Consider the following 8,744-nt stretch of genomic DNA (forward strand, 5'->3'; position numbering starts at 1 on the left):
CTCGGCGGCCTTTTCTCCCGCTTTTTTCAGGAAAACTGGCAGGGGTTAAATGCATCAATATAGCCCAGGAGCTATATGTGATGCATTTCTTTAGCCATATAAGGTTTTTATAGTGTTTTATTGCGTCTCAGGGCGCTCCCCCCCAGCGCCCTGCACCCTCAGTGACCGGAGTGTGAAGTGTGCTGAGAGCAATGGCGCACAGCTGCAGTGCTGTGCGCTACCTTATTTGAAGACAGGAACGTCTTCTGCCGCCGCTTTCTCCGGACCTCTTCGCTCTTCTGGCTCTGTAAGGGGGCCGGCGGCGCGGCTCCGGGACCCATCCAGGCTGAACCTGTGATCGTCCCTCTGGAGCTAATGTCCAGTAGCCAAGAAGCCCAATTCACTCTGCACGCAGGTGAGTTCGCTTCTTCTCCCCTTAGTCCCACGATGCAGTGAGCCTGTTGCCAGCAGTACTCACTGAAAATAAAAAACCTATTTAAACTTTTACTTCTAAGCAGCTCAGGAGAGCCACCTAGCATGCACCCTTCTCGTTCGGGCACAAAAATCTAACTGAGGCTTGGAGGAGGGTCATAGGGGGAGGAGCCAGTGCACACCAGCTAGTCTAAAGCTTTTACTTTTGTGCCCAGTCTCCTGCGGAGCCGCTATCCCCCATGGTCCTTACGGAAGTCCCAGCATCCACTAGGACGTCAGAGAAATAAATAATAAATAGAGAGCATACCAGGGTGAGAGTCTGTATGGATCACAGTGATTACACGGGGCACAGCATAAGGACACCTTGCTGTGAGGGGCTCTGCCCACACAGATTGCTGCACCCTCTCTGATGTCAGCCGCTGCCCTCTCGTTCTCTGGGCGGCCAGTTCCAGTGTGAGGTAGGAGAGGAAGAGAACACACAGGAGAGCAGCCCTGATATATAACAGAGGTGGAAGTTCTATAGGCAGCAGAGACGGAGACCAGCCAGCCAGTCTCCCAGTGCCCAGATCACTACACGCCGCCAGCACAGCATTACAGGAGGGTCCTATAGTGCTGCCCTGAGCTAACAGGTGTGTGTACCAAGTGTACCCCATACAGTGTGCTGCGCCATGGTGTCTCTGAGAGGGGTGAGGTCACCGTGCCGCTTTAGTATATGGCTTTTCCTTAGTACTGTACGTTACAGCCCTGCACTAGTAGTGGCAACTCTGCCCTATGTGAACCTGTGAGGTTATTTTTCTATTTACAGAATAACCGGGGAGAAGGCGGCCATATTGCGGCTCTCAAGTGAAGGCCCTCTAGTACACCCCCTGCTGGCGGCCACTGCGCAGGCGCAACAAATTGAAATGCCCTCTCTCTATAATGGGGCATATTTCTCTTAATTAAAAAAAACCTGTAACTTTCTGAAAAACCACAACCCCAAAAGGCACTTCACTGGGACATGCTCTATCTAATAAAACAAACCCCAAGTCTTATTTTTATACATATATATATATATATATATATATACACACACACTCATGTATATACATGATATATATACATGTATACACAAATACACGTATGTACATGTTTATGTATGTATAATACACTGATAGAGTACATTATATTTATGAATTAATTGCTTCCAGATTCTGCAGCAGCATCATCAGCACCACCAGTGTTACTCACAGTCACTTCACACTGACTGCTGCACAACACATCACTTAATTTCCGGGCCGCCCGCCACCTGGTGAAGAGACATGGGAGATGAAGGACCAGCAGTGCCACGTTGAGCGGAAGTATTGTGAATTAGTTGCCCACACACTCCTTGTGACACCTGCTCCCCGTCTACCCTCCCACCCGCCGCCTGCCGTCCGGAACCCGCACTGACAAGTAAGTCTCAGCAGAATGTGTCTGCCAGCAGCTCCCAGTCCCTCCTAGAGGAACACTGCCAGTGGTGTGGCGGCCGCGGCACACTAGGACTGAGAGACCGCAGCAGGAGGAAAGCACAGGTGGGCGGGAGGAGAGCATGGGCGGACATCACCACGTCACATTGCAAGGTGACGCCAGTCCCCCCAGTGAGGCCGACGACGAATGCACTCAGCATAGTATTAGCAGCAGGCAGAGGGGGGGCGGGTGCAGCGGTGGTGGGAGGTACGGAAATGAGCTGCAGGCTAGGCTCCACCGATCACACACTCAGCGATCACTGTGCTACAGCAAGCGTGGCGTGCAGCGGTGCTGGACATTAGGGAGTGCCTGTGCGCACCAGGGACCCCCTGTACGCACACCTATGCGCTACCACCCCCCATATGCCACACTACATCACTATGCTACAGCCCTCCCATATGCTGCACTTCATAATTACACTATACCCCCCATACAACATACTACATCACCACACTACACTACTCACAATAAAATTAAAACATCCCAGTTCCTCATTCTTAATGAGCTCACGTGAGTTCTCTCCCCAACGGAGCTCCAGACCAAGTAACAATGAAGACACCAGCAGCGTGTAGGGGGCAGGCCTGGTCCACTTGTCAGGAGAGAGCAGTCACAGGAGGGTAAGAAGGGGGCGGGGCCTAGTCCTACAGACGGGAGAGAGCACAGACAGGAGAGAGCAAGGTACAGGGGTAGAAGGGGACGGCTGATGTGAAGAAGGGGGCGGAGCCTATTCTTACAGGCTTTCAAAATTCGACTTTAAAATTCGACATTTGACAAATTCGACTTTTCTGCAATGGTACAAATGCGGCAATTCGCCAAAAGTATATTCAATTGAAGTTTGTAAATTCGACAACAGTGCTTTTAAACAGTAAATTCGTCATTTTCAATCCGCCACACTTTGCTGGCGGAATCTAATAAAAAAAAATTAAAAACATGTTTGTTTTTTTTGCAGTTTTTTTTTTGGGGTAATAGCATATCTATTTATATTAGAAGGGATTAGGTACTTGGTTTGTCTTTTTTGGAGGCACAAGTATTATTTATATATTTTTTAAAATATTATTTATTTTTTAAATGGAATGTGAAAATAAGAATTTACTTACCGATAATTCTATTTCTCATAGTCCGTAGTGGATGCTGGGGACTCCGTAAGGACCATGGGGAATAGCGGCTCCGCAGGAGACTGGGCACATCTAAAGAAAGCTTTAGGACTATCTGGTGTGCACTGGCTCCTCCCCCTATGACCCTCCTCCAAGCCTCAGTTAGGATACTGTGCCCGGACGAGCGTACACAATAAGGAAGGATTTTGAATCCCGGGTAAGACTCATACCAGCCACACCAATCACACCGTATAACCTGTGATCTGAACCCAGTTAACAGCATGATAACAGAGGAGCCCCTGAAAGATGGCTCACAACAATAATAACCCGATTTTTGTAACAATAACTATGTACAAGTATTGCAGACAATCCGCACTTGGGATGGGCGCCCAGCATCCACTACGGACTATGAGAAATAGAATTATCAGTAAGTAAATTCTTATTTTCTCTAACGTCCTAAGTGGATGCTGGGGACTCCGTAAGGACCATGAGGATTATACCAAAGCTCCCAAACGGGCGGGAGAGTGCGGATGACTCTGCAGCACCAAATGAGAGAACTCCAGGTCCTCCTCAGCCAGGATATAAATTTTGTAGAATTTTACAAACGTATTTGCTCCTGACCAAGTAGCTGCTCGGCAAAGTTGTAAAGCCGAGACCCCTCGGGCAGCCACCCAAGATGAGCCCACCTTCCTTGTGGAGTGGGCATTTACAGATTTTTGGCTGTGGCAGGCCTGCCACAGAATGTGCAAGCTGAATTGTACTACAAATCCAACGAGCAATAGTCTGCTTAGAAGCAGGAGCACCCAGCTTGTTGGGTGCACACAGGATAAACAGCGAGTCAGATTTCCTGACTCCAGCCGTCCTGGAAACATATATTTTCAGGGCACTGACAACGTCTAGCAACTTGGAGGCCTCCAAGTCCCTAGTAGCCGCAGGCACCACCAATAGGTTGGTTCAGGTGAGACGCTGAAACCACCTTGGGGAGAAACTGAGGACGAGTCCTCAATTCCGCCCTGTCCGAATGGAAAATCAGATAAGGGCTTTTTCAGGATAAAGCCGCCAATTCTGACACGCGCCTGGCCCAGGCCAGGGCCAACAGCATGACCACTTTCCATGTGAGATATTTTAACTCCACAGATTTAAGTGGTTCAAACCAATGTGACTTTTGGATCCCAAAACTACATTGAGATCCCAAAGTGCCACTGCAGGCACAAAAGGAGGCTGTATATGCAGTACCCCTTTTACAAACGTCTGAACTTCAGGGACTGAAGCTAGTTCTTTTTGGAAGAAAATTGACAGGGCCGAAATTTGAACCTTAATGGACCCCAATTTCAGGCCCATAGACACTCCTGTTTGCAGGAAATGTAGGAATCGACCCAGTTGAATTTCCTCCGTCGGGCCTTACTGGCCTCGCACCACGCAACATATTTTCGCCAATTGCGGTGATAATGTTTTTGCGGTTACATCCTTCCTGGCTTTGATCAGGATAGGGATGACTTCATCCGGAATGCCTTTTTTCCTTCAGGATCCGGCGTTCAACCGCCATGCCGTCAAACGCAGCCGCGGTAAGTCTTGGAACAGACAGGGTCCTTGCTGGAGCAGGTCCCTTCTTAGAGGTAGAGGCCACGGATCCTCCGTGAGCATCTCTTGAAGTTCCGGTTACCAAGTCCTTCTTGGCCAATCCGGAACCACGAATATAGTGCTTACTCCTCTCCATCTTATCAATCTCAGTACCTTGGGTATGAGAGGCAGAGGAGGGAACACATACCCTGACTGGTACACCCACGGTGTTACCAGAGCGTCTACAGCTTATTGCCTGAGGGTCCCTGGACCTGGCGCAATACCTGTCGAGTTTTTAATCATGTGGAAGACTTCTGGGTGAAGTCCCCACTCTCCCGGGTGGAGGTCGTGCTGAGGAAGTCTGCTTCCCAGTTGTCCACTCCCGGAATGAATACTGCTGACAGTGCTATCACATGATTTTCCGCCCAGCGAAGAATCCTTGCAGCTTCTGCTATTGCCCTCCTGCTTCTTGTGCCACCCTGTCTGTTTACGTGGGTGACTGCCGTGATGTTGTCCGACTGGATCAACACCGGCTGACCTTGAAGCAGAGGTCTTGCTAAGCTTAGAGCATTGTAAATGTCCCTTAGCTTCAGGATATTTATGTGAAGTGATGTCTCCAGGCTTGACCATAAGCCCTGGATATTCCTTCCCTGTGTGACTGCTCCCCAGCCTCGCAGGCTGGCATCAGTGGTCATCAGGACCCAGTCCTGAATGCCTAATCTGCGGCCCTCTAGAAGATGAGCACTCTGCAACCACCACAGGAGGGACACCCTTGTCCTTGGTGACAGGGTTATCCGCTGATGCATCTGAAGATGCGATCCGGACCATTTGTCCAGCAGGTCCCACTGGAAAGTTCTTGCGTGGAATCTGCCGAATGGGATTGTTTCGTAGGAAGCCACCATTTTACCCAGAACCCTTGTGCATTGATGCACTGAGACTTGGCTCGGTTTTAGGAGGATCCTGACTAGCTCGGATAACTCCCTGGCTTTCTCCTCCGGGAGAAACACCTTTTTCTGGACTGTGTCCAGGATCATCCCTAAGAACAGAAGACACGTCGTCGGAACCAGGTGCGATTTTGGAATATTGAGAATCCAATCGTGCTGCCGCAACACTACCTGAGATAGTGCTACACCGACCTCCAACTGTTCCCTGGATCTTACCCTTATCAGGGAATTGTCCAAGGAAGGGATAACTAAAATTCACTTCCTTCGAAGGAATATCATCATTTCGGCCATTACCTTGGTAAAGACCCGGGGTGCCGTGTACCATCCATACGGCAGCGTCTGAACTGATAGTGACAGTTCTGTACCATAAACCTGAGGTACCCTTGGTGAGAAGGGTAAATTTTGACATGAAGGTAAGCATCCTTGATGTCCTGAGACATCATGTAGTCCCCTTCTTCCAGGTTCGCAATCACTGCTCTGAGTGACTCAATCTTGAATTTGAACCTCTGTACGTAAGTGTTCAAAGATTTTAGATTTAGAATCGGTCTCACCGAGCCGTCCGGCTTCGGTACCACAACAGTGTGGAATAATACCCCGTTCCCTGTTGCAGGAGGGGTATCTTGATTATCACCTGCTGGGAATACAGCTTGTGAATGGCTTCCAAAACTGTCTCCCTGTCAGAAGGAGACATCGGTAAAGCCGACTTTAGGAAACGGCGAGGGGGAGACGTCTCGAATTCTAATTTGTACCCCTGAGATATCACCTGAAGGATCCAGGGGTCTACTTGCGAGTGAGCCCACTGCGCGCTGAAATTCATTGAGACGGGCCCCCCACCGTGCCTGATTCTGCTTGTAAAGCCCCAGCGTATACTGAGGGCTTGGCAGAGGCGGGAGAGGGTTTCTGTTCCTGGGAACTGGCTGATTTCTGCAGCCTTTTTCCTCTCCCTCTGTCACGGGGCAGAAATGAGGAACCTTTTGCCCGCTTGTCCACGAAAAGACTGCGCCTGATAATACGGCGTCTTCTCATGTTGAGAGGCGACCTGTGGTACAAACGTGGAATTCCCAGCTGTTGCCGTGGCCACGAGGTCTGAAAGATCGACCCCAAATAACTCCTCCCTTAATAAAGCAATACTTCCAAATGCCGTTTGGAATACGCATCACCTGACCACTGACGTGTCCATAACCCTCTACTGGTAGAAATGGACAACGCGCTTAGACTTGATGCCAGTCGGCAAATATTCCGCTGTGCATCACGCATATATAAAAATGCATATTTTAAATGCTCTATAGGCAAAAATATACTGTCCCTATCTAGGGTATCAATATTTTCAGTCAGGGAATCCGACCACGCCAACCCAGCACTGCACATCCAGGCTGAGGCGATTGCTGGTCGCAGTATAACACCAGTATGTGTGTAAATACCTTTTAGGATACCCTCCTGCTTTCTATCAGCAGGATCCTTAAGGGCGGCCATCTCAGGCGAAGGTAGAGCCCTTACAAGCGTGTGAGCGCTTTATCCCCCCTAGGGGGTGTTTCCCCACGCACCCTAACCTCTGGCGGGAAAGGATATAATGCCAATAACATTTTAGAAATTATCCGTTGTTATCGGGGGAAACCCACGCATCATCACACACCTCATTTAATTTCTCAGATTCAGGAAAACTACAGGTAGTTTTTCCTCACCGAACATAATACCCCTTTTTTGGTGGTACTCGTATTATCAGAAATGTGTAAAACATTTTTCATTGCCTCAATCATGTAACGTGTGGCCCTACTGGAAGTCACATTCGTCTCTTCACCGTCGACACTGGAGTCAGTATCCGTGTCGGCGTCTATATCTGCCATCTGAGGTAACGGGCGCTTTAGAGCCCCTGACGGCCTATGAGACGTCTGGACAGGCACAAGCTGAGTAGCCGGCTGTCTCATGTCAACCACTGTCTTTTATACAGAGCTGACACTGTCACGTAATTCCTTCCAACAGTTCATCCACTCAGGTGTCGACCCCCTAGGGGGTGACATCACTATTACAGGCAATCTGCTCCGTCTCCACATCATTTTTCTCCTCATACATGTCGACACAAAAGTACCGACATACAGCACACACACAGGGAATGCTCTGATAGAGGACAGGACCCCACTAGCCCTTTGGGGAGACAGAGGGAGAGTTTGCCAGCACACACCAGAGCGCTATATATATACAGGGATAACCTTATATAAGTGTTTTTCCCCTTATAGCTGCTGTATAGTTAATACTGCGCCTAATTAGTGCCCCCCTCTCTTTTTTTAACCCTTTCTGTAGTGTAGTGACTGCAGGGGAGAGACAGGGAGCTTCCCTCCAACGGAGCTGTGAGGAAAATGGCGCCAGTGTGCTGAGGAGATAGGCTCCGCCCCTTTTTCGCGGACTTTTCTCCTGCTTTTTTACGGATTCTGGCAGGGGTTAAATGCATCCATATAGCCCAGGAGCTATATGTGATGCATTTTTTTGCCATCCAAGGTGTTTTTATTGCGTCTCAGGGCGCCCCCCCCCCAGCGCCCTGCACCCTCAGTGACCGAAGTGTGAAGTGTGCTGAGAGCAATGGCGCACAGCTGCAGTGCTGTGCGCTACCTTGTTGAAGACAGGACGTCTTCTGCCGCCGATTTTCCGGACCTCTTCTGCCTTCTGGCTCTGTAAGGGGGCCGGCGGCGCGGCTCTGGGACCCATCCAAGCTGGGCCTGTGATCGTCCCTCTGGAGCTAATGTCCAGTAGCCTAAGAAGCCCAATCCACTCTGCACGCAGGTGAGTTCGCTTCTTCTCCCCTTAGTCCCTCGATGCAGTGAGCCTGTTGCCAGCAGGTCTCACTGAAAATAAAAAACCTAATCTAAAACTTTCACTAAGAAGCTCAGGAGAGCCCCTAGTGTGCACCCTTCTCGTTCGGGCACAGAGATCTAACTGAGGCTTGGAGGAGGGTCATAGGGGGAGGAGCCAGTGCACACCAGATAGTCCTAAAGCTTTCTTTAGATGTGCCCAGTCTCCTGCGGAGCCGCTATTCCCCATGGTCCTTACGGAGTCCCCAGCATCCACTTAGGACGTTAGAGAAAAACCCGGAAAAAAAATTGCGTGGGTCCCCCCTCCAAAGCATAACCAGCCTCGGGCTCTTCGAGCCGGTCCTGGTTCTAAAAATCCGGGGGAAAAACGGACAGGGGATCCCCCGTATTTTTAAAACCAGCACCGGGCTCTGCGCCTGGTGCTGGTGCAAAAAATACGGGGGACA

Source organism: Pseudophryne corroboree, chromosome 9, assembly GCF_028390025.1.
Source record: "Pseudophryne corroboree isolate aPseCor3 chromosome 9, aPseCor3.hap2, whole genome shotgun sequence".
Classification (NCBI taxonomy): domain Eukaryota; kingdom Metazoa; phylum Chordata; class Amphibia; order Anura; family Myobatrachidae; genus Pseudophryne; species Pseudophryne corroboree.